At 45.6% G+C, this 27,161-nt stretch overlaps 1 protein-coding gene across 2 annotated transcripts in view; it reads right to left on the bottom strand.

The window, feature by feature from the left end:
• The window catches only part of YPEL1 (yippee like 1), a 33,791-nt gene extending 28,230 nt beyond the window's left edge, over positions 1-5,561 (bottom strand). The window contains exons 1-2 of one of the 2 annotated variants that reach the window (XM_074206607.1): positions 5,525-5,560; positions 5,429-5,471 (exon numbers count right to left, since the gene is read on the bottom strand). The gene's annotated coding sequence lies outside the window, so the exon portion shown is untranslated. Of the gene's footprint in view, positions 1-5,428 lie in introns of both variants that reach the window. The other variant, XM_074206606.1, reaches the window with a different exon arrangement.
• Positions 5,562-27,161: the final 21,600 nt, after the last annotated feature.

Genomic DNA, 27,161 nt, shown 5'->3' with positions numbered 1-27,161 from the left:
AGTTAAGATGATGGGTGGCAGAGTCCAGATGCCAAAAACTCTCAAAAGGTTTCAAGCAGGATATGAATCAAAGAAGACAAATGCAATTGGAATAAATGCAAACTTGTACTCTGGAGTTCAATATTTCATTAACAAAAGTACAACATGAGTGACATTACTGTTAAAAAAAGATCTGGTGGAGCTAAGTGGCAGAGAAGATAAAGGATAAAATAGTCAATGCTGAGAGCACAGTGAATAGAGCACCGGCCCTGAAGTCAGGAGGACCCGAGTTCAAATCCAATCTCAAAACACTTAATAATTACCTAGCTGTGTGACCTTGGGCAAGTCATTTAACCCTATTGCTTTGCAGAAAGGGGAAAAAAACTGTCAAAGCTGGTGTGGCCACAGAGAAGCCAACACAATTGTTGAGGTTGTAAATCCAGCCCAAATATTCTGGAAAGCAATTTAAGTGGTTAAATTTTTTTTTAGGGTTTTTTTTTTTGCAAGGCAATGGGGTTAAGTGGCTTGCCCAAGGCCACACAGCTAGGTAATTATTAGTGTATGAGGTCAAATTTGAACTCGGGTCCTCCTGACTCCAGGGCCGGTACTCTATCCACTGCATCAACTAGCTGCCCCAGAGTAGCTCTTTTGTTGGTGACCTAGAACTAAACACAAAATAGATGCTGTGGATTAGAATTCTGATGAACAGACTTTGAATTGCTGCTATCATAAGGTAGAGTTGGCCATCTAAGGAAATAGTGAAGGATCCTATCTGGTAATGGGGGGGGGGGGAACCATCAACCAAAATACAGCATTCATGGTGGAAAAAAAGCTGATGTGTAAGGCTGTATCACCAGACAGTATCTCTTGCCTTTTGCCCTTACTAGACCATACTCTAGGGTACTTTGTTCCACATTTTAAGAAAGGCTGAGAAAGGGAAATATTTATCTGGGAGACACAACTAGAACAGTACAAAGACTGAGGAACTAGTTCTATGTGGATCAGCTGAAGCCCAGAGAAGGTAAGACACTAGTGGATAGGGTTCCTATCTTCTACCATTGGAAAAATCCCCTGCCTAGTCAGAGGATTAAACTCATTCTGTTTCCCCTCAGAGGAAAAATTAGAAGCACAATAGAGGGACGTGGCAAAGGGGCAAATTAGAGCATTCCAGAAATTGGAACTATCCAAAAGAGAGTGACTTAAGCTATCCTTCACTAGAAGCCCTGGAGCACAAGTTCGGTGACCATTTTATTGGGGACCTGGAGATCATCTGTTCAAGTATGGGTTAGGTTCCTTGGCCTTTGAAGTCTGATTGTTTTTTTTTTATTAGAAATGACAATAACATTAAGAAATGGGTGGACCTTTTAAAGCATCTGAGATGGGAGTCATATCTGGCTTTCAGTCTTGGCTCCCTACCACTTGGGAGTTCTGTGACCCTGGGCACACTTTATCCCAATTTTATAGGAACATAATAACTAAGAAATAGAAGGGACTTCAGAAATCAAACCCTTCACTTTACTAAGGCAGTGACTTGTCACAAATAACACACACACACACACACACACACACATACATACACAGAAAGAGAGCTAGTTAGAAGCAGAATTGATTGCACAGACAAAACCACTGTAACCAAGATCAAAAGAAATGTAGTAAACTGGGAAACAATCTTTACAACTAATGATTCTGACAAAGGACTCATTTCTAAAATATACAGAGAACTGAGTCATATTTTAAAAAAAAAAGCCATTCCCCAATTGACAAATGGTCAAAGGATATGCAAAGGCAATTTACAGATGAGGAGAGCAAAGCAATCCATGGTCATATGAAAAATTGCTGTAAATCATTACTTATTAGAGAAATGCAAATTAAAGCTTCTCTTGAGGTACCACTTCACACCTCTCAAACTGGCCAATATGACCAGAAAGGATAATGATCATTGTTGGAAGGGTTGTGGGAAATCTGGGACACTGTTACACTGTTGGTGGAGCTGTGAACACTTCCAGCCTTTCTAGACAGAAATTTGGAACTACACCCAAAGGGGAACAAAAACGAGTATACCCTTTGATCCAGTAATACCACTACTGGGTCTATACCCTGAAGAGATGAGGAAAAAGAGTAAAAATGTCACTTGTACAAAAATATTCATAGCAGCCCGGTTTGTAGTGGAAAAGAATTGGAAATCAAGTAAATGTCCTTCAATTGGGGAATGGCTTAGCAAACTGTGGTATATGTATGTCATGGAACACTACTGTTCTTTCATCAGAATGTTCCCATGCTCAGCCTTCACGTTGTTCCCCCTGTTAGACAGCCTCCAGCTCATCAGTGTCCAACATTCAATGACACAAGCATTTGTTAACCAGCCACTATGTGTACTAGGGATAAAAACTAGATAAAAGATAAAACTAGAAGCTATCTAGAGTCTGTGGCAGAAAGAGAGAAAATATATACAGTAGAAGTAAATACAAAATATTTACACTTACACACCCCCATCACCTGCTCAGCAGTACTGGAGCTTCTCCATGGACAGATGGCCTTGGTAGCTGTTGAAACCCACATTTCAGAGACGGAAGGGCCTCTATGACCATTTGGTCCAATTCAAATCCCTTCTACACCCTCAACCAGTGATTATCTGGCCTTGTTCCTCCAATGAAAGTTTCAAACCACTATCTCCCTCCTGAGGCAGCTGTTCACTCTCTGACTAAGCTGTTAGAAAATGAGGCTTTGGGGTCCCAGAGAAGCAAGCTGAATCCCTCTTTCTATATGCCAGTCCTTCAGATACTTGCTGTAGCTCTTGTTCCCTACCCCCCCACACACACTTCGGTTTTCTCTTACAGACCCTTCCCTACCCTACTCTGGAGCACAACCAGCTGTCCAGAAATGAAGCCAATGCCCAGATGTGGTATGAGGATGGCTCTGATATTACTATGCATACCCATCTGTAAGAAGCCTAAAATCAACTTTTGTGGCTTGCCATCCCCAAAATCTTCTATCTTTTCAGACAAATGTCTGAAACCATGTCTCCTATCTTGTATTTGTGGCTTTTTATTCTAAGGTTAAGATTTGCATTTTTCCCCACACTGAGCATAGAGCCTAGCCTATAATCAATAATTATAGCCCAAAGTCCTTTTCTAGGAGCTGAGGGCCACACAAAGGAGAACTCAAAGGCACAGGTGTACTATATGCAAAGAGAGTCCGCTGTGGGAAAAGGAGGAAGAGCATAGGTTTGGGGAGTCAAAGGGCAGGGGGTTCACATCCTAATTTGGTGCTTGTGAGGGATGAAGGAACAGATTCCAACTGGAGCTCACTAGCCATGTGACCAGTTACATAACAACTGGAGTCTTAGTTTCTTCATCTTTAAAATGAAAGTGTGCGGTGGCAAAGAATTGGAAATTGAATGAATGTCCATCAACTGGGGAATAGCTGAACAAACTGTGGTCTATGTATGTCATGGAACACTATTGTTCTATTAGAAACCAGGAGGGATGGGAATTTAGATAATGCTGGAGGGATCTGCATGAATGGATGCTGAGTGAGATGAGCAGAACCAGAAAAACACTGGACACCCTAACAGTAACATGGGGGTGATGATCAACCTTGATGGACTCGCTCATTCCTTCAGTACAACAATCAGGGACAATTTGGGGCTCTCTGCCATGGAGAATACCATCTGGGTCCAGAGAAAGAATTGTGAAGTTTGAACAAAGACCAAGAACAATAATATTACGTTCAATTTAGAAAAAAAAAGTTATCTTATTATGTAATTTTGCTATCTCTTATATGTTGTTTTTTTCTCAAGGATATGATTTATCTCTCAAAACATTTAATTCGGATCAATGTATAGCATGGAAATAATGTCAAGACTATTAGACTGCCTTCTGTGGGGAGTGGAGGAGGGAAGCGAGATTGGGGGAATAATTGTATAAAATTCAAATACCACTAAATTTTAAAAAAGCAAATGTGATACGAACAATCCCCTTGTGTTTGGTCAAGGCAGTTTCCTGTGCCCAGCTGGAATGGTCATCCTCTCCTTCCCACTTTGGGAAATTCTTTTAAACCCCAATTCCCTCAACATCTCTTGCAGCTATTTCTGTAACCCGGGAGCAGGCGAGGAAGGCAGCATGGCATCCACGAGAACAATCTTCGTCCTTTGAGTCCGATCTCGGCTTTGCCCTTTGGGGAGTCACTGCTCCTCTCTGAGCCTCAGAGAGAGGGGTGGGACCCTCTCGTCCTTACATTTCATCTCCTTCCAGTCTCTCTTGGAGTTTCCCACACAATGGGCTTTAAGAGAGACTATGCTATGTCCCTAACCTTTTGCTACTCCTTAAAAACTTTTAAAGCCTTCTAGAAGATGCCAGCCACCATTACTCAGCTTTCATTGGAAAATGGAAGGCTCGAAAAGTTTTCTCCACAGACATCAGTGCTTGTCCCCAGAATTTCACTTCCGAGGCCCCTGCAGTGGTCTCCCCACCTGTCGGGGTCTGCCTGGGCCGTCTCTAAGTCAGATGAAGGATTCATTTTGTAAACCCCCTCCCTGCAGCCAAACTCTCGAGTAAACCATCTGACAAATTCTTGGTTCTTTTCCATGTGTGACCTAGCAGCATCTGCGTGTGTCTGCGGTGGGGAAAGAAGGGGATGGGGGCGCCTCCGGGGGCCCCGGCAGGTGCTCCACAGCGCCCCGTGGCAGCCTTGGGGCCGCGGGCCTCGCCCCGACACTCCGAAGCCAGCCCCGCGCTGCGGCCTCCGCGACCCTGGCAGCGCGCGGGCAGCGCGGGCATCGCGGCCCGGGGGGCAGTGTGGAGCCCGGGGGCCCGGGGGGCAGTGTGGAGCCCGGGGGCCCGGGGGGCAGTGTGGAGCCCGGGGGCCCGGGGGGCAGTGTGGACCCCGGGGGGCAGTGTGGACCCCGGGGGCCCGGGGGGCAGTGTGGAGCCCGGGGGGCCCGGGGGGCAGTGTGGACCCCGGGGGCCCGGGGGGCAGTGTGGACCCCGGGGGCCCGGGGGGCAGTGTGGACCCCGGGGGCCCGGGGGGGCAGTGTGGACAGTGTGGAGCCCGGGGGCCCGGGGGGCAGTGTGGAGCCCGGGGGCCCGGGGGGCAGTGTGGAGCCCGGGGGCCCGGGGGGCAGTGTGGACCCCGGGGGCCCGGGGCCCCGGCCACCTCCCTGCAAACGGGGGCGCGTCGGGCAACTTTGGGGGCCTGAGCCGGCTGGGGGAGGGGCCTCGGCTCCCCAGAAGCTGGGGTGCGGGGAGGAGGCGGGGCAGGCTCTGCCCCCTCCCCAAGGACCCCGGGCCCGGATCCCACACGCAACCCCACGCGGCGACACGCGCGCCCCCTCCCCAATCGCGGCCGCCCTCCCCCCGCTCCAGCCCCAACTTCTGGGGGGGCTCCCGTGAGGGGGGGCTCCCGCGGGTCCTCGCGTCCCGGGGGTCCCGGGGCTGGGCGCGGTACTCACCGCAGCGGCCCGGCCGGCTCCCCGAGGGGGCGGCGGCGGCGGGGGCCCGGGCCCGGCTCGGGGGGCGCCTCCGGCCTCGGCGGCAGCAGCGGCGGGAGGAGGGGGAGGAGGAGGCCGCCCCCCGCCCGCCCCGGGCCGGACCCCCGCCGCCGCCCGGGCTGCCTCACGCGGGGGCGCCGGCCCCGCACCAGCGGCCCGGCCGCCGCGCCCTCAGCCGCGCCCCGGGCACGCCCCGCCGGCCGCCGCCGGCTCCGCTGCCTCCGCGCCGCCGCCGCCGCCGCCTCCTTTGTTTTGAAGCCGCGGCGGCTGCTCCGGCCGCCGTTAACGGCGCCGGAACCCCGCGCCAGCCAATGGGCGCCGGCCCGCGCCCCGGCCCCGCCCCCGCCCGCCCGCCGCGCGCCTCCCCGCGTCTGGCCCCGCCCCGCCCGCCCAGCGCGCGCCTCCCGGCGTCTGGCCCCGCCCCGCCCGCCCAGCGCGCGCCTCCCGGCGTCTGGCCCCGCCCCGCCCGCCCAGCGCGCGCCTCCCGGCGTCTGGCCCCGCCCCGCCCGCCCGCCGCGCGCCTCCCGGCGTCTAGCCCCGCCCCGCCCCGCCCGCCCAGCGCGCGCCTCCCAGTTCGCTCCCGGGACCTCGTCCCCTCCCATTCGCCGGCGCCAGCGAGGCAGCTTCCTCGGCCCCGCCCCTCCGCGCGCCAGCCTGCGCTTCGGCCCCGCCCCTCGCTCTCTGGGCAAATCATTAAGTCAGCTCCTCGGCCCCGCCCCTCGCAGTCGCGCACCTATCCGCTGCTTCGGCCCCGCCCCGCCCGCCCGCTAGTCCCGCCCCTCACCCCGCCTCGCTCCCTTCGGCCCCGCCGCTCCGCTCTCCGCTTCGGGCCCATGCCCGCGGCTCCATGCGCTGCGCCACCCGGCCGCCCCACCCCTCCCTTCTCAATCCCACTGCGCCCCCGTCTCCGGCGTCGCCCAAGGCCTGACTCCCCATCCAGAAGCGGGACGGGAAACAACGCAGCACGTGTTCCCCCCGCCCTCTCCGTCGCTTACGGGCCCTGAGCATTTTCATTGGTCAAGACGAACGGGGCGGTCTCCATCACAACCAATGAGAAGAGAGAGTCCGACCGGAGGGCGGGCGGGAGCGCGGGGAACAACAGGCGCGCACTGGGGAGAGGTTGCCGCGGACGCGCGCCCTGCTCGCCCCGCCCCGCCCTCGGGAGCGCGCGGTAGGCGGGGCCAAGCTCCTTCCGGGAGCCCCAGGGCCGGCGCAGAGGGACCCCGAGGCTGGGGGACCGGGGCGCGCCGGGGGGCTCTGCCAGCCCGGCGCCTCGGTGCGGCCCCCGCCAGGCCCCGCCCCCTCGCCTCCCTGCTTCCGCCTCCTCCGCAGTTCCCGGATGTCGCCCCCCCCAGGGGCTCCTCCTGGGTGAAGAGGCCCCAGAGGGGCGGCACCCCGGAGACCAGCTGCCGCCTCCCCGCCCCCTCCCCGCGCCGCCCCCCCCCCCGGCGCCGCCTCCCCGCCCCCCCCCCGTGCCGCGCCCCCCCCCCCCGCGCCGCCCCCCCCCCGGCGCCGCCTCCCCGCCCCCCCCCTTGCCGCCCCCCCCCCCCCGGCGCCGCCTCCCCGCCCCCCCCCCCGGCGCCGCCTCCCCGCCCCCCGCAGGACAGGCCGTGCTGCTGCCCTGCCCCCGCTGCTCTCAATGGAAGCGGACAAGGCGCTGGCGGAAGGTCCGGCCGCCGGGAACCTTGGCTTTGGCAGTCGGTGCAGGACCTCCTCTCCCAAACCCTGGCTCTGGGAAGGACAGGGTACCGTGCCAGGGTGAGGAAGGCATGCACGGTATTCCTCGTTGGCTGCAACGATGATTCCACGTGTGCATGCCGGGCTACTGGCTGCTGGGCCCCGAGTTTCCTTGGTGCCCATCATTGGGCCAAAATCAGCACAGGCGGCGGCGGAGAATCCATCCGCACTTCGCCGCATCTCAGCTTCGGAGGCTGCATTGAGGGCACAGCCATCTGCAAACAGAAGATCCTGCACCACCCCTCCTTCCACTTTGATCTTGGCTCGTAGCCTTTTTTAAAGAATTTACTGTGGGTGTGATAGCTGAACTTGAGGTCCCCTTCGTCTTCAGTGAAGGCCTTTGATAACAAGGCTGGAAAACTTCAAGCTCAAAAGCCTGGGAGCAAGGACACGTGCTCGTTTCACTCCATTAGTGCCCAGGAGTCACGAGAACATCATCCACCATCCAGAACCCAGCCAGTGGTCATGGAATGAGCATATAATACTGATGAACAACTCTGGACAGCCAAATTTTGGCATGATTTTCCATAAAGCCTCATGACTGATGGTAGCAAAGGCCTTGGTCAGATCCACAAGCATTGTATAGAGACTCCTGTTCTCCTGGCATTTTCCCAGGAGTTGTCAAGCAGCCGGCAACATATAGACTGTTCCTCAACCCTTTCTGAAGCTGCACTGGCTCTCAGGGAGGTGACCATCTTCCAGATGTAGGATCAGCCTATTGAGGAGGACTCTGGCAAGAATTTTACCAGCAGTGACTAAGAGAGGAAACCCCCGTGATTGTCACAGAACATTCCATTCCCTTTATCTTTATAGAGATGGACAATGGAGGTTAATCTCCTCATGCCATATAATTGGAAAAAATAAGTCAACTTCTGGATGACAATGGACTCCCACCTTGTAAATCTCAGCTGGAATGGAAGCAGCATTAGGTGCTGTGCCACACGAAAGGAGCCTAATGGTATTCAAAGCTTCTTCAGGTGAAAGTTCAGCTAAGGACAGATTGACTTCAACTTGAGATAAAGTCAGTGGTTTCTGCATTGATTAATAATGGCCCGTTAAGAACACTATGGAAGTGTTCAGTCCATATCTCTAGGATCATGTCACTATGATGAACCAAGGGGTCTCCATCAATACTGAATAATTGAGATGCACTATATGATTTAGGCCCTTAAGTAGCCTCCAGCACATCATAAAAGCACTTTGATTTGTTACTATCCACATAAAACTGAATTTCATCTACCTTCTTACTGAGCCAAGAATCTTGCATCAGTCTAAACTTGTATTTTATTTCTGATGGAATTAAATGTTGCCCTTTTTAGAAATGGATGCACTATCCTACTGGTAAACCCTGGGAAATCTCATTTTTTCATTTAGCAACTTCTGCTTCTCCCCACAATATTCATCAAACCAATCTTGCCGTTTGTGAGTGTTCTGATTTAGGGCAGTGAATGGTGAGCAAATGCAGTGTCTCTGAAAGCTGCCCACTCCTTTTCTGCTCCACTGTTGCCAACTGTGTGTTGCCTTAACTTTTCCACTAAGTTAGCCACAAACTGTTACCACTCAGAGTAGCACTCTAATCTCTTGGCATTAATTCTTCTGATGGTCATTTTGCCTTGAGGTCACCACTGGTTAAATGTGAATATTTAGCTTGGAAAGGATAAGTCTGTGATCCGTCCAGCACTCTGCACTGCACATTGCCTTCATCATTCTCACTTCTCTGTCTCTTCTTACAATCACATAGTCTATTAGAATTTCCAGGGTGTTTTCAGGAAATTTTATTGCATTTAGATAAACAGATGACAGTGTTTGTGATGAGGTCATGTGATGCCCAAGTCTTCAGTAGTAAGTGACTATTGCTATTGCTGTTTCCAGCTCCATTCTTTCTAAAGATTATGTGCCATGTCTGGTAGTTTGAGCTTTCTCTAGCAGTAAAGACACTCAGAATTACAAGTTTGTCTTTTAGGGGAGGTTCATTGATGGTGAGAGTCTCCAGGCCTTCATAAATTTTTTCTTTGACCTCATCTGGTTTTGTAATGGTGGGAGCATAGACACTGAGGATGGTAGCATTTTCCTTCAAGCGGCAATCTCATTGTTATGAGCCTGTTATTCACTCCTTTTGGTAGGCATTCAGACTTGTTGACTAGATTAGTTTTGATTGCCTACCCCAGCTTCACAATGCTCCCCTTCATTGCAGCTACCCCAGAAAAAATGTGTATCCAGCTTCAGTAAGCTGGCCTTCGTTTGCCAGCCTTGTTTCATTCGAGGCTTGCTATTTGGATATGATACCTGCTGAGTTTTCTTGCAAAGAGAGCTATTTCTTTCAGGTCTATTAGCTTCTGTGTTGTCTGTGAGTATGTTCACATTCTGTGTACTGATGGTGTGTGGAATGGGCAGCATTTTGTGTACATTTTCTTGTGTTTAGACCACAGGGTGGGATCCCTGCCTGCCAAAGTAATCAGGACAGGGTTGGGTAAGCAGATTTACGTACATTAACTTTCCTAGCTCCTTCCTCACATCAGGAGGTGAGCAGCGCAGTCTAAAAGCCTGCTCAGATACAGGGGGCTGCCTAATTCTGCTGCTGCTTCCAGTGAGGAGACGACCCTATTGCCTAGGCTGCCTGTGTGCAGGATTAGGAATACAGTTTACAATGTTTCCGTTCTTGCTGCTTCATGATTTGCCTGTCACTGTAAGAATAGTAAAAATGGTATGGGTGATGTCTTTTGATTTCGGCATAAAATTGGACTTAAGTGAGGCAGAGTTGTACAAAGTCATCGACCTCCAGAGTTGTCATAGTCCAGTGGCAAGTCAGAGTCAAGACAACTGGTGATGACTTGAGATGTAGTGGATGACCTTGGCATCTTCAATGTCTAACCAAAGCACTTCACAGCACAAGCTTCAGCTACCTTTGTGGCCATTGTTCTTGTCCTGTCGTTCCACCAGGGGATGTTTTCATATGCTTGGGGTAGACACCCCCCCCCCAAATCATCAACAGATATAAACCCCGTTTGGTCACTCTTAACCTGGTTTAGTCCATCCACCAAAAGTAGTTTATCAGGGTGTGGCCATTATGTATACTACAGCTTCTCAGATAGATCTGATGGACATCAAAGCAGCCCTCACCCAGAGGTACTAGTCTTTCCTGAACATACTCTTTGTCCAGAGACATTGGACCCTTGCTCTCAGCTCTGGCCATTTTCTCTCTGACTGACCCCCATACCTCAATGCATCTTTTTCTTCTAACTACTGTACTGACCTCCCTGGCTTCTTTTAAATCCTAGTTATAATTCTAGCCTTCCCCAAGAACTCTCTTAATTTTAGTGCCTTCTGTCTTAATTCCATTTGCCCTGTCTATAATTTCTTTTTAGATCTGTATTTGCTTGTTGTCTCCCTCATAGATAGTGAGCTCTTTGAGGGTAGGGACTGTCTTTTTGTACACCCCCAACAATTAGTTCAGTGCCTGCTATAAAGGAAGTGCTATGCTTAATGACAGTCCTTTGAGGTAGGCGTGTTAAAACCCCCATTTCACAGATGAAGAAACTGAGGGGATAATTGACTTGTCCAGGGTCAAACAGCCAATTAGTCTAGCTCTCCCCAGATGACATGGAAAATCTGATCATGCCTTTTAGCATGTGTTGAATTTTTTTTCATTCCCTTTCTTCCTCTTCCCCACACTGGTTCAAGTCAGAATGATTCTTGCACCCCATTGCCATTTCCAGCCTCTCCCCTCTCATCATCATAATGTTTCTTCTCTGTACTCAAATTCATCACCCACACCAGATCGTAATTACTAGCCCTCACTTCATTTTCCCTCCTTTCTCAAGAACCACCTGAGTGATCTTTTCCACCTCAGACTTTACTTAATAATAAAGAATTTCAATGTGTCAAAGCTCTCCCAAACACTTTAGCATCCTAGTGCCTCAACAAGGAATTTAATCCATTCCATGACCTGCATTTCCAATCCTTCTGAGTCTCACCCCTTGATCTTACCACTTCCTTAGGTGTTCCATGATCAAGAATTCTGAAATGTCTTTAACTAAATCAAACTCAATCATTGAGTCACTGACTAAAGGTGTGCTGAAACCAGCTTAAACCAATTCATGAAAGCAGTTGTTAAGTTTTCAGTGTGACTATACCATCAAAATGTACAAACACTAAAAATCAGGATTTTGTTTGTTGATTGCCTAGATTTAAAAAATGATGGAGAAAATGTTAATAATGTTTAAATGTAGCATTTCCCAGCACTTCCCTGTGTCTCTCTTCATGCCCCACTCCTAGGATTATTCTTCGCTCTCACTGTTCTTTTGCTTCCCTCCTATCCATCTGATCATTCCTTTTCAGTCTTCTTTGCTGGACCATCATCCCCTAAGCAGAGTATTCCCCAAGGCTCTGTTTTAAGTCTTCTTTGTCTATTCTGTCTTTTAGCAACATCACTGATTCCCCTGGATTTAATCACCATCTTTCTGTAAATGACTCCCAGATGTAGAGATCTAGCCCTGGTCTCACTCATGTCCTCCGTTACCAATTGCCTATAGGACATTTCTAATTGGACTTCCTATGGGCACCTCAAACTAATATGTCCATAAATATGATTTCATTCCTTTCCTGGCTGAACTTTGAATTTTCTCCACCATGCCCCAGAAACCTCAACATCATAGAAATTCAGTCCAGCCCTGGAACTCACACTTTGGAAGTAGAAAAAGGATGGACCTAGTTGCACAAAGGTATTTATAGCAGTTTTTTTTGTGATGGCTAAGAATTGGAAATTGAGAAGAAACCTATCACCTGGGGAATGAATGACTGAACCAAATGTGATAAATGATTGCAATGAAATTTTATTGTGTTAGAAGAAATGAATGATTTCAGAAAAACCTGGAAAGACATGAATTGATGCAGAGTGAAGTGAGCAGAACCAGGACAGTGTACATAGTAATAGCAATATTATATGATGAATAACTGAGTAGCTTTTCTCAGCAATAAAATTATCCAAGTCAATCCCAAAGGACTCATGAAAACACATACTATTTACCTCCATATAACATGCTTTTCTCCCTTCTCTCTTTCTCTCCTTTTTACTTTCTTTTCTTTCCCTCTTTCTCTCTCTTTTCTTTCTTTTTCTTTTTCTTTCTCTCTTTCTCCCTTTCTCCCTCTCTTTCATTCATTCTTTCTTCCTTTCTCTCTTTCTTCCTTTTCTCTCTCTTTCTCTCTCCCTTCATTCTTTCTCTCCTCTCCTTTCTTTTTCTTTCTTTCTCTCTTTCTCTCTCCTTCCTTCCTACCTTCCTCTCTCTTTCTTCCTTTCTTTCTGCCTGCCTTCCTCCCCCCTTCCTTGCTTCCTTCTTCCTTTCTCTCATGTAAGAGGAAATTTTTTTTAAAGAAATGGGAGGGCTGCTCTAAAGTGCTTTCCTGAGAACCAGCTTATTAGTCCAGTGCCCACCTGACCGTGGTGACTGTAAACATAGTTGTCTCTGTATCTTTGGATTTATTCTTTCCTGAGATGGGAGTATTCGATTGACCTTCTAAGTTTTGGGAAATTTAGAGCTGCCATCAGTGACCAAAGATGGAGACTGGGGGCGGCTAGGTGGCTCAGTGGATAAAGCACCAGCCCTGGAGTCAGGAGTACCTGGTTCAAATCTGGTCTCAGACACTTAATAATTCCCTAGCTGTGTGGCCTTGGGCAAGCCACTTAACCCCATTTGCCTTGCAAAAACCTAAAACAAACAAACAAACAAACAAAGATGGAGACTGGTAGCAAGCAGTGTCCATCAGTAATGCCAGTGGCAGTGAAATTGGATGCACTGGGGATTCAGAAAATTACCCAAGGAAAGGCAGCTTCAGGGAGTATGCTACTTTGTAGTGGAAATAAGTAACATTTATAGACTCTAGGAGGGTACTGATTCTCAGTGCCCAGCAGAGAGTTCTACCTAATAGGAACTTCATTAGGACTCTGAGAAGGAAAATAAGGAGTTGACAGGTTCCCTTTTACCATATGTCTTCTCCTTATAGGTCCCTCAGTACCATTGTCCTCTAAATTTGAACCTATTCTCCCTGTGGCTGCTGTATTTGTGGGATAATGTGACCCAGGTTTTGAATGATAAATATTTTTTTATTTTATTTAAATTCATTCAATTTATTTGTGCAAATATATCCTTTTTCTGCTTCCAAAGTGTGAGTTCCAGGGCTGGACTGAATTTCTATGATGTTGAGGTTTCTGGGGCATGGTGGAGAAAATTCAAAGTTCAGCCAGGAAAGGAATGAAATCATATTTATGGACATATTAGTTTGAGGTGCCCATGGGAAGTTCAATTAGAAATGTCTCATATAAAACATTATTATATATTTTACTTGTTTTCCAATTATATATAATAATAGTTTCTAGCAATATTTTTTTGCAAGGTTTTGAATTCTACAGTTTTTCCCCCTCTCTCCTTCTCTTCCCTCCCTTCATAATTGAATGTTGGAGAGAAGAAAAACCACATCCCTAAGCAAGAAAGAAAATATTAGAGATAGCAATATTATGAAATACATAACAACTTTTTAAAAATTGAAGATAACCAGATCTATACCCTGAAGAAATCATGAATAAGGGTAAAAAATCACCTGTACAAAAATATTCATAGCAGCCCTGTTTGTGGTGGCAAAGAATTGGGAATCAAGGAAATGTCCTTCCATTGGGGAATGGCTTAACAAACTGTGGTCTATGTATGTCATGGAACACTATTGTTCTATTAGAAACCAGGAGGGACAGGATTTCAGGGAAGCCTGGAAGGATTTGCATGAACTGATGCTGAGTGAGATGAGCAGAACCAGAACAACATTGTACACCCTAACAGCAATGTGGGGGGGGGGGGGTGATCAACCTTGATAGAATTACTCATTCCACAGTGCAAAAACCAGGGACAATTTGGGGCTGTCTGTGATGGAGAATACCATCTGCATCTAGAGAAAGAACTGTGGAGTTTGAACAAAGACCAAAGACCTTTAATTTAAAAAGGAAAAATTATCTTATTATGTAATCTTGCTATCTCTTATATTTTGTTTTTTCCTTAAGGATATGATTTCTCTCTCAACACATTCAATTTTAATATAGCATGGAAACAATGCAAAGACTATCAGACTGCCTTCTGTAGGGGGGGAGGAAGTGAGATTAGGGGGAAATTATAAAATTCAAAAATAAATAAATTTAAAAAAATTAAAGATAATAATATTTGGTCTTTGTTTAAACTCTACAGTTTCTTCTCTGGATACAGATAGTATTCTCTATCATGCACCCCCTAAAATTATCCCTAATCATTGCACTGATGGAGTATGTCCATCAAGGTTGATCATTGCCCCATGTTGTTAGGGTAAACAATGTTCTTCTGTGTCTGCTCATCTCACTAAGCATCAATTCATGCAAGTCTTTCCAAGCTTCTCTGAAATCCTGTCCCCCCGATAGAACATTAGTGTTCCATCACATACATATACCACAATTTGTTCAGCCATTTCTCACTTGATGGACATCCCCTTGATTTCCAATTCTTTGCCACTCAAACAGAGCTCAAACAGAGCTGCTATGACATTTTGGATTATTTTTATCGTTTTTCACCATCTCTTCAGGGTATAGACCCAGTAGTGGTATTGCTGGATCAAAGGATATATACATTTTGTTGCCCTTTGGGCAGAATTCCAAACTGCTCTCCAGAAAGGTTGGATGAGTTCACAGCTCCACCAACAATGAATCAGTGTCCCAGATTTCCCACATCCCCTCCCACAATGATCATTATCCTTGAAGGATATGTTTTGCACCAACAGTCTTTACCATACCATCTACTTGGCTGGCTAACTGGCTGATTGCTAGTTAAGGAGCACATGGATAGGGGCTCAATTCTACTTTTAGAACCCTCAGATAGTGCTAAGTAGTAATTGTCCTCTGGAGGCTCCAAGTCATGAAATCAGCTTAAAAGTGACCCCAGAGTGGGTGCTGCATATCTGTTTTATGTGTATGTCTTTCCTGATAGATTTTAAGCTCCTTGGTATGCCTAGCACCTATAATACTGCCAGACACCGTTTAGTTATTTTTTGGTTGGGGTTTGCTGTTTCCTTCTCCAATCCATTTGACAGATGAAGAAACTGAGGCAAAGAGGCTTAACTGACCTCCTCCCCTGGTCACATAGCTAGTCTGTATTTGAGACTGCGTTTGAACTCAGAAAAGAGTCTGATTCCCATTTCTATCCAATGCAGCGCCCCCAGCTGTCCTACCTGACCCCTCAGTGACTCTTAATAAAGGCATTTTGATTTACTGATTGATTTATACTCTGTTTAATCCATCCAAGCTGATCTTTCTGTCTCACATGCATAACACTTCATTCCCCATCTCCATCCATTGGTCCAGGCAATTATCCTCGCCCCTGGAATGCACCCCTTCCTTATCTTCTTAGAACCTCTGCTCTCCTTCATAGCTCAGCTCAAGAGGCACCTTCCATAAGGCATCTCCAGTTCCCTCTGCCCAGGGGCAATGCCTCCCACTACCCAAATAAAGGGGGGGGGGCGTTTCTTGTTTTAACTTTATATCTACTTTGGACATAATTACATATGGACACATTTCACCTGTTAGAATAAACTTCTCTGAGGGCAGAGACTGTTCCATCTTTGTCTTGGCATCTCTAACACCCAGCGCAGCTGACTCCTAGCTGGTGACTAATAAGTGATAGATTGGTTGCTTGATTGAATCCTAGTTCTTCTGAGTCCAAACCTGTGTCTCAGAGATTCAAATATTGTTAGGAAAGGGCTAAGACATCCCTTAGTCCAGTCCCTCATCATACAGATGGAGAAAGTCCTAGAGAGAGGAAATATCTTTTCCCAGGTCAGAGGTCTATTATAATTCCTGACCTTGTGGCACAATGGATAGAGCATGGGACTTGGAGTCAGGAAGGCTTATCTTTCTGAATTCAAATCTGACCTTGGGCAATTGTGACCCTGGGCAAGTCACTTAACCTTGTTTGTCTCTGTTTTCTCATCTGTAAAATGAGTTGGAGAAGGAATCTTTGCCAAGAAAACCTCAAATGGGGTCACAAAGAGTTGGACATGACTGAAGCAACAGAATGACAATAAATTACATACTAACGAAATTGGTAACAGAAATCGAAATTCTTGCAAAAATATAAAACACTCAACAAAAAGAAGAAATAGTTTTTAAAATAACTGAATATTAGTAAAAGACACTGAGCAAAACTTGAATGAACTCATTAAAAAAAAGGAGCAGCTAGGTGGCACAGTGGATAGAGCACTGGTCCTGGAGTCAGGAGGACCTGAGTTCAAATCCAGCCTCAGACACTTAGTAATGACCTAGCTGTGTGGCCTTGGGCAAGTCACTTAACCCCCTTGCCTTGCAAAAAGAAAAACAACTAAAAAAAAAAGAGAGAGTACTCAGTCTTCACATATCAGTTAGTAAAGAAATTAAGAGTCCTGAGTATCTCTCCCTATGTCAATGACAAACTCCGGAGGACAAGAATCAGGGTACTGGGCGGCTTGTTTTGCTAAGAGGAGATAAGAGGACAGGTAGTGTTGTACAGATGATGCTCTTTGAGGAACAGTTTGGGCAACTTAATATTGTGCAGCTTTCGTGATTTGATCACAAAGGAAGTTAATAATTTTCCCTATTCTCTGTTTCTGTATAAACATCAACTCTTTCTCAGTTGAAGGGTTGGTCATTTTCTGAAATGGCCTCCATCAGAAGGTTTAGATGGTAAATTCCAGAGGATACAACTTCACTTTTTTTTGAGGTTTTTGCAAGGCAATGGGGTTAAGTGACTTGCCCAAGGTCCTATGGCTAGGTCATTATTAAGTGTCTGAGGCCAGATTTGAACCCAGGTTCTCCTGACTTCAGAGCCGGTGCTCTATTCACTGCGCCACCTAGCCACCCCAGCCCATTCTCTTTTGAGACATACCAAACCTCTCTCATATCAAACCTAAATTTGCCTCTCTGCACCTTCTCCCCATGACTCCCAATTCAGACCTTCAGGGACAAACAGAACAGGTTAGTGGACCCTGCACTCATTCAACAAGCATTTTTAAACTCCTGCCCTATACTAGAGGTAGCTAGGTGGTGCTACAGTGGAAAGAGGTCTGGGCCTGAAGTTAGGAAGGCTCATCTTCCTCAGATCAAATCTAGCTCAGAGTTCCTAGCTGTGTGACCCTGGGCAAGTCACTTTACCCTGGTTGCCTCAGTTTTCTCATCTTTAAAATGAGATGAAGAAGAAAATGGCAAACCCCGCCAGTGTCTGTCAAGAAAACCACACATGGAATCACAAAATCTCACAAGACTGACAGGATTGACAATATGCTGGGCTCTCTGCTATATAATTCAGCTACAGAGAAAGCAAATCAACCAAACCACTCACCTGCCCTTTTAGAGGGGAGTTTCTATTAGCCGTTTGACAAGTTTGCCAGTCTCCTCTCTCTCCCCCCAGTCTTCTCTCTTCCAGGCTAAACAGGACTGGCTCCTTCAGCCAACCTGTGGCAGTTTCTAGTTCTTGACCCAACTTGCCACATGTAAACACTTGGTGAAGGTGAGCTGCTGCTGTCCTTAGTACAACGAACCTAGGCCCCCTGCTTTCCACAAGAGAGACCTGAAGCCCGGGGTGGGGGGGTCTCGAATGAACAGAATTATAACAGGAGCCCACACCTTCTGAACCCAAAGCCGGGATCTTTTCCTTAGAGACCTCCTGAGGTTACCGGACTCTCCCAGGGGGCAATGAGGAGACAGGGTCCCCAACAGGGTAGCGATGGATGCTTCGTTCCACTGCAGCTTTGCTCCCAGGAGTTTCAGGAGATTCAGGAGCCATCTGGAGTCATTTGTTCATTCCTTCATGTGTTTGTTTCTTGCTCTTCCCTGGTGATTGATTCTGCCACCATTGTCTTGAGCTGTCGCCTGAAGCACTCTTGCATGAGAAACACTACCCGGGCCACCAGTGTAGGCAGGTCGGTGGCTAGGGACAATTCAGTTAGTGTTCCCTAGGAGGTGGCCTGATGCGGGTGACCTTTCACCTGCCATTTGATCTCAGGCCCTGTGGGCCTTGTTAGGGAGGCAGCTGGAGCATTGGGCTCGGTGCCCAGGCAGGTCCCTTAGCACATCACCCTCCTTGGCCTTGGTCTCTAGCCAAGAGCTCCCTTTCATCCCATTCCAGGCTGCCCTGCTCCCCTCTTCCACTCAGGGCTTTGAAGGTAATAGCTCAATAAGTAAAGAATTGAAAAAAATTAATTAGACTGTATTGATAAAGTATTGTTTCACACTGCTTCAATAATTTCACATTGACTAAATAATTAAATAGTATTTAAAAGTCCTTAGTATATGCCATGTGAGGCAGCTGGGTGGTGAAATGGATGGAATTCCAGGGAAGACCTGAGTTCAAATCTAGCCTCAGAAACTTACTAGTTGTACGATGCTGGGCAAGTCACTTGATCTGTTTATCTCAGTTTCCTCATCAGTAAAATGAGCCGGAGAAAGAAATGGCGCAAACCTGTCCAGTATCTGTGCCAAGAAAAACCCCAAATGGGGTCATGGAGAATTGTACTGAACTGACTGATCATCAAAGCTTTGGCAAGCACTGGACTCAACTGTGGGAATACAAATAGAAAAGCAGAAGCTGTCCTTTCAAGGAGCTCATTCTAATGGGGGGGGGTAACCACTGCCGGAGAAGCTCAGGGTCCTTGGGGCTCAGTGAGGAATTAGAAGGAGGTGCATTTTCTCAAATGCCATGAATGCTGATAAAATCACATCGGTGTCTGATGTGACACTAGCTGCCAAGGCTTTGAGGAGAAACTTTTTCCTGGGTCTTTTGTAGGGTTTTCCCATTGGAAGAGGCAGTTGGCAGGTATCATATCTGCAGGGATTGCTCTTCAGGATGCTGCTTATGGGGGCTGGGATGGAAGCAAGACTGCCCATCTTGGGAGAAGTGCCATTTCTGGGGACTTGTGTCAGAGTCTAGTGGTAGTAGTTGGTAAGTGGTTGAAGTTAGCAGTGTTGAGAAGGCTAGGCCCTTCTACAAAGTAATTGGTTCCTCTCAACGATGGCCATGGGGACCAAGACAGAAGCAAGACTGGTAATCTTGGGAGCACTGTTATTCCTGGGGTTCTTGAGGTCTGGAGCCAGTCCATCTACACTGGGGTGACAGGGGAAGATGGTGTGATAGTCTGACCCATTTGTCCCATGATGCCTTCTCTCTCTCTCTCCTTCAGAGTGCCTTCAGGCTTTAACCAGGCTGACTTGCATATGAATGTTAAGCCCAAGGTGTTATCCTTTTGAGAAGGATTTGTATTTTTATAGGTCCCAAGAAACCAACTAATGAATATTGCTGAGCTGTCTTGGTAACAAGGTGCCAGGAGGAAACAGCTACAAAGAAGGAGATTTTAGTTTGATGTCATTGATGAATTGTTAGTTCCTTAGCAATCACAGCTGCCCCAAGTGAGAGGGGCTGCCACAAGAGTTACCCCTACCTACCCCCAGGTCATTGAACAGAACTTGGATGGGGATTCTTGGTCAAGTATCAGTTAGACTAAATGACTACTGAGATTCTTAAAAATGGATATTTCAAAAGTCTCAGCTCTATCATTTGCTGGCTCTTTAGCCTGAGGCAGATCACTGAAACTCTCTGAGGCTCAATTTCCTCATCTGTAAGGGAAGGCAGCTAAGTGACATAGTGGATAATGTGCTGGACTTCAGACACTTACTAGCTGTGTGACCCTGTGCAAGTCATTTGACTCCCTATTCTGTCTAAACAGGGTACAGAAGCATAGTGAACCACAAAGGACCTAGGTAGGAGTCCAGCCTCTAATGCTAAAAACCATTAATGGAAGGGACAAGAACAAGCATTTTCCCAATTCCTACTGTGTACCAGATACTACATCTCAGGGCCCCTATTTATCAAGGGAGGAAATTGGATCCTATGAGACCAGGATGCCATCCAGCTCCAGGAAACATGAAGGTGGATGCTGACTGTCTACTAGATTTGTGCAAGGGTCTACACTGGCTCTCAGAAGACTTGCAGCTTAAACCCACTTAGAGACTATTCAACAGTCAGATTACCATCCATCACCATGAATATCCAGGGAGAAAGGTACTGGCTGCCATTACCTCCTAAATTACTTTGGCAAATCTCTCCCCATTTCAATCAATCCTCCTTCCATCTAGAAGCTAAAAGAGATCTTCCATGTCCTTCCCATCACTCCATCAACTGCAATGGTTTCCAGTTCCCTCGAGATCCTCTGGCAGTTCAGTCCCTTTACATCCTGGCCCTTTCCTCCCTTTCTGTTCTCTTTCCATGTCATTCTGCTTCCCAAATTCTACAACCCCACTGCCCTACTCCTAACACTTGATCTCCCACCTCCATACCTTTGCCCACCCCTCTTCCTCTTGAAATCTGGCTTTGGACAAAAACCCAGCTGCACTGCTGCCCTCTGTACAAGGTTTCCTACCCCCCAGCTGCTCAAGCTCTTCCTCCTTAAGTCAACTCGTGTTCATTTTGTGTATGTTTCTGAACAAAAATAGGCAGGGATTATCACTTGGTATTTCAGTACCTAGAAGATCTGCCACATAATTTGCTTTTCAGTCATTTCCCACTCCATTGTGGGAGTTTTCTTGGCAAAGATACTGGAGTGATTTGGCATTTCCTTCTCCAGCTCAATTTTTAAACGAGAAAATTGAGATTAACAGGGTTAAGTAACTTGCACAGGGTCATACATTCAGTAAGAGTCTGAAGTCAGATTTGAACTCAAGTCCTCCTGACTCAAGGGCCAGTGCTCTACCCACTGTACTCTCTAGCTGCTCAAAACACATAATAAATGCTTAATAAAAAACTCAATTGTTTGATTGACTAATTGAACCAAGGGATTGTTGAACCTTTATCCAAAATTTCTATTCATCATTAGATAAACCATGTTTCTACAGCAGCATTTCCTAATTGAGTCAGTGTGATGTAGATAGAGACTTTGTAATGATATATATTATATATCAATTATAAAATTCTGCACTTTCCATTTTTTCTAAATGAGAAACTTCCTCAATTTTGTTCTACAGTTTCTCAAACCTTTCTTTGTCCTGAGGTCACATAGCATATTGCCACCACCATCTTGTAAATCCCAGTCTTGTGGTCTCATTTATCGGGGAAGTGCTGCTCTAGGAAATCCCATCCAGAGCAGGAAGTCAATCACAATTTGTTTTCCAAACTCATTTATCCTCATTTTCCTTGTTTCTCATTTCACTAGACTGACCAACAGGGCAGCAGAGAGATGTTCAGTGGCTATAAGAATACCAAGAAGAAACAAGAAGATTGGCTTGAAGAAGGGGAGAAAAGGTACCATCTAGAATGCTGTCATCAAACTCAAATAGAAATGGGGGCAACTAATCTATAATGAAGGATCCCTATGGGCTACATATTGATTCTTAAAAAATATAATGTCTTTTATAATATGTTAATGTAATATGTAAATAATATATACTATATCATGTTTTGTTATATTTTATGTTGTTAAACATTTCTCAATTACATTTTAATCTTGTTCAGGCAACATGTTTGATACATCTACTCTCAGAGACATGAACTTCCTGACTTCAGGCCCAGTGCTCTATTCACCAAAGGGTCACCTAGCTGCCCTTTCAATATGGTAAGGTACAATCAAATTGACCTTCATGGTGCCCTATAAATGTAATGTATCTATGATTCTCATATTTGTGCCTTAATCCTGGTCATCCCCTATTCCTAGAAAGTACTCTCCACCTGACCTTTTCCTCTTAGAAGATTCAGCTCAAAGACCATCCTGTAAAATGATGACCTCAAAGGGCCTTTCCATCTTTTGATCTGTAAGTTGTAACCCTTATCCAGCCTCAGGCAATTCTCTATGATGGTAAGATATAGATAGTTTGTGTTGTGCTGAAGGTAGAGCTTCTTCCATCCAGAGTTCCTACACACTAAATCCCAAATCCTTCCCATAGAGAAGTTTCTATAATGGAACTATAGGCAAGGACTATTAAACAATTTGGAAAAGAAATTTTCTATTTTTTAAAAATAGTATTTTGGGGGGCAGCTAAGTAGCATAGTGGATAAAGCACCGGCCCTGGAGCCAGGAGTACCTGGGTTCAAATCCGGTCTCAGACACTTAATAATTACCTAGCTGTGTGGCCTTGGGCAAGCCACTTAACCCCATTTGCCTTGCAAAAAACCCCCCAAAAATAGTATTTTTTCCAATTACACACCAATATAATTTTTAGCATTCATTTTTTTTAGGTTTTTACGAGGCAAATGGGGTTAAGTGGCTTGCCCAAGGCCACACAGCTAGGTAATAAATGTCTGAGGCCGGATTTGAACTCAGGTACTCTTGACTCCAGGGCCAGTGCTCTATCCACTGCACCACCTTGCTGCCCCTGTTTAACATTTCTTATTGTATTATAGTATTCTATTACATTCATATGGCATAGCTTATTCAGCTGCTTCCCAAATGATGAGCATCTCCTCAATTTCCAATAATTTGCTACCACTAAAAGTGTGATTTAAATGTTTGTACATATGGTTCCTTTCCCCCTTGATCTCTTTAGGATACAGATCTAGTAGTAATATTGCTGAATCAGAGTATGTGGTTTTATAGTCCTTGGCATACGCAATTTCCCCATGTAGAAGAAGGCCCCATGTATTAGGTGCAGCTTAATTTTGGGGCCTGAAATTTGAAAAAAAATGTATTACATAAAGTTATTGAACTCAAGTTGTATTCATCATAAAATTCATACAACTCCTCATCACTGTCAAAACTCCCATCCATTAGTTTGTACTCATCTGTGTTGGATGAAGAATCCCTGTCTTAGGAGAAGCTCTGCCTGCTCTCCTGTCTGTGTTCTGGTCTGGGGTTGACAGCAAGCCCTTCCTGGGCTAACCTAGTGCATGGAACCATTCCGGTCCATGAACCTGAAGCACCCATTGTGTCCTCCTTTGAAATCAGTCCCTTCTTTTTCCTCAGCCATTCTTTTGGCCTCCCGCTGAACCATCTTGGTGGATACAGGAATAACAATGACCCTTTGCTCTTCCATCCATCTCTACAATTGCCTCTCGAACTCAGGTCATTTGACTGCCTTGCCTCTCATGGCCTTCTTTTCAGTCGGGTTTCTTCTTCCCAGAGCCAGGTTCAGACTGTTTTCTCAGTTGGAAGAGGACCAGACTGATGTTTAGCAGCAGGATTTCCATTCCCTTTTGCAAACTAGATACTTTGAACTTGGATTCAGCACTGCATGAAAATCTTTCCTGAGCCATTTCTGGGCAGAACGTGGCAAAACATCACCTAATGTTCCGGTAACAAATGCTAAACAATGAGTGCAAAGACAAGTGAGAATAAGTAGGAAATGCAAGTCAAAAAATCTACAACCACTGTATAAGGCACTTCCAGTTTTTAGACCCCAAATTATTTGGAAAAGGGTGTGTCCTATACATGGGGAAATATGATAGTTTCAATTTGCTGTCCAGAAAGGCTGGATCAGTTCACAACTCCACCAGCAATGCACTAATGTTCCAACTTTCCCAAATCCCTCCTAACAATTGATCATTTTCCTTTTTTTGTCACATTAACCAATCTGACAGGTGTCAACTGGTTCCTTAGAGATGTTTTAATTTGCACTTCTCTAATCAAAAGTGATTCAGACAATTTCTTCATATGCCTATAGATAACTTTCATTTCTTCATCTGAAAATTGCCTCTTTCATATCCCTTGATCATTTATCAATTGGGGAATGACTTGAAGTCTTATAAAATTGACTTGATTATATTTTAGAAATGAAGCTTTTATCAGGGACCCTTGCTGTAAAGATTATTTGTCAGTTTTCTGCTTTCCTTCTAATCTTGGTTGTATTGTTTTGTTTGTACAAAAGCTTTTATTTTAATATAACCAAAAATATCTATTTTAAATTTCATAATACTTATAACTATCAACTCTTCTTTTAAGTATTTGGATACTCAACTGTGTTATATGTATGTCATGGAACACTTGTTCCATTAGAAACCAGGAGGGATGGGAATTCAGGGAAGCCTGGAGGGATTTGCATGAACTGATGCTGAGCAGAACCAGAAAAACACACCCTAACAGCAACATGGGGACGATGGTCAACCTTGATGGACTCGCTCATTCCATCAGTGTAACAACCAGGGACAACTTGGGGCTGTCTGCGATGGAGAATCCCATCTGTATCCAGAGAAAGAACAAAAGGCCAAGGACTATTACCTTCAATTTAGAAAAAAAAACCCTGCTATCTTATTGTCTGATCTTGTAATCTCTTATACTTTATGTTTCTTTCTTAAGGATATGATTTCTCTCTCTTATCACATTCAATTTGGATTAATGTTTACCATGGAAACAATGTAAAGACTGACAGACTGCCTTCTGTGGGGGGTGGGAGTAAGATTGGGGGGAAAATTGTAAAACTTAAAATAAATAAAATATTTAAAAAGAAAAAAGACCTTGGATGCTCTACCACTTGGTTCTTATATTTTTGGTACTGATATTTCTTCCCTTGTCTATGGTAACTTTTGAGCAAGAGGTAGCTTCTTTCCTTATCTCTTTTAATTAGGTCTGTTTTGATCTTTGTCTGAGATCAGGATTACTACCCCTGGTTTTTGTTTCAGCTTTAGCTAAAGCATAATAGATTCTGATCTAGCCCCTTACGATGTGTGTCTCTCTGCTTCAAGAGTATTTCTTTTTTTTTTAATTAAAAAATTTTTTTTGCAAGGCAATGGAGTTAAGTGGCTTGCCCAAGGCCACACAGCTAGGTCATTATTAAGTGAGACCAGATTTGAACTCAGGTACTCCTGTCTCCAGGGCTGGTGCTCTATCCACTGCGCCACCTAGCTGCCCCTCAAGAGTATTTCTTATAAAAAATATACATTTTTTCAAATCTTCATTTCTTTCTTTCTTATTTTTCCAACTGCACATAATGGTAGTTTTCAACAATCATTTTTTTTACCTCTCTCTCTCTCTCTCTCTCTCTTTCTCTCTCTCTCTCTCTCTCCCCCCCCTTCCCCCAACAGAAAACAATGTAATATAGGTTCTATATCTATAACCATTCTGAACATAAATCCATATTAATCATATTGTGAAAGAAGAATCACAATCAAATGGAAGAAAAAATTAGAATAAAATGATATAATTCATAAAACAACCTTTTTTTTAAAAAACTGAAGATAGTAAATTTTGGTCTGCATTTACACTCTATAGTTCCTTCTATGGATAGGGATGATATTCTCCATTATAAGTCTTATGGTCTTGTCTTAATTAAGGTGCTGCAGAAATAAACAGATTCATCATAACTGATCATCACTTCTTGTTGCTGTTAGTGTGTGCAATGTCCTCCTGATTTCTGCTCACTTTACTCAGCTTCAGTTCATGCAAGTCTTTCCAGGCTATTCTGAAGTCTGGCCCCTCATTATTTCTTATAGAACAAGAGTTTTCTATCACAAACATATACCACAATTTGTTCAACCCAGTTGATAAGATAGCTTTAATTTCTTTATCTGAGAATTGCCTTTACACATTCCTCTGAGCACTTATCAATTGGGCAATGACTTTATTCTTATAAATTTGACTCAGTTCTCTATATGTTATAGGAAGCTAAGTGGTGCAGTGGAAAGAGCACCAGCCCTGGAGTCAAGAGGACTAGAGTTCAAATCTATCCTCAGACACTTAATATCTGTGTGACCTTGGGCAAGTCACTTAGCCCTATTGCTTTGCAAAAAAGAAGAAGAGACTTCCAGCCAAGATGACAAAGAGAAGACAGGCACAGTTCTAAAATCTCCTGATCCTCCCCCATCTATGATATGAAACAAACCTCTTAACAGAAATCCGATCCACAAAACCCAGAAAAAAAAAAAAGCCAGGAGCAAGAACATCTACCTCAGGATTTGTCTTCCTCAGTTGTGATGAGTCCGCAGCCAAGGAACAGCCTGATTAGCAGTGGGAGCCCTGGGAGCCTGAAGGCCCGAGTGCTGGAGCTGCTTGATTGGCTGCGGGGCTAGACTGCATGGACTTGGGTCAACAAGGGAGCAGAGGCACTGGTGTTGGCACTGACCCTCTGGAGCTTGCCGACAGGGCTGGGGGGAGAGTTCTGCTGCAGGAGATATGAGGTCACCATCCCTGGGCTCCTCTGGTCAGGAGTAACTCCGAGTCCACGCCTCTATTGTGGCTGAGGCCTCTTCCCAGAACAAACACAATTACAGACCTTCTGCTCCAGGTACAGGTGTGTGTGCAGAAGAACCAGCCCAGTTGACAATAGGGAGAGGGATGACCTCACCCCAGGGTAGAGCCCACTATTGATTGAAGGCAAAAGTATTCAACAGCTTCATTCACTCCCTCCAGGCTAAGGGAGTAGGCCTCAAGCAAGGTCACAGACACTCCAGAGAAAGCAACCAGCACCTCCTACTGGCCAGCCGGAGAAATTGCACTCAGTGAGTAAAGCCTCTAAGGATCCCAACACCAAACCTCTATGAACCAGCCCCTCCCCAACTCAAGGTCTTACCAAAATGAAGAAAGGTCAGCGGAAAGGTGGATCCATAGAAAAATTCTTGGAAGGAAAAGACCCTAACTCAGAAAGACCTAGAACCTCTAAGGAGAATACGATCCAGTCTCCAGCACAGAAAGACTTCCTTGAAGAAATAAGGAAGGAGTTTAAAAATCAATTGGAAAATTTGGGAGAGACAATTAATACCTTGCAACAAGAAAACAAATCATTGGAAAATACAATTGGTCAAATACAAAATGAGAATAATTCAGATCCTCAATTGGGCAAATGCAAAAAAGAAAATAATTCTCTCAAAACCTCAATTGGTCAAATGGAAAACTCTTTCAAAAGTAGAATTGACCGATTGGAAAAGGAGTTGCAAAAGGTAAATGAAGAAAACTCCTCCCTATAAAAAAGAATGGAGTCTGCAGAAACTAATGACTTCATGAGACAGCA

This window comes from Macrotis lagotis, chromosome X (genome assembly GCF_037893015.1).
Source record: "Macrotis lagotis isolate mMagLag1 chromosome X, bilby.v1.9.chrom.fasta, whole genome shotgun sequence".
Lineage (NCBI taxonomy): Eukaryota > Metazoa > Chordata > Mammalia > Peramelemorphia > Peramelidae > Macrotis > Macrotis lagotis.
Note: the sequence above shows the minus strand (reverse complement) of the source record. Positions and strands in the feature narration are given on the sequence as shown.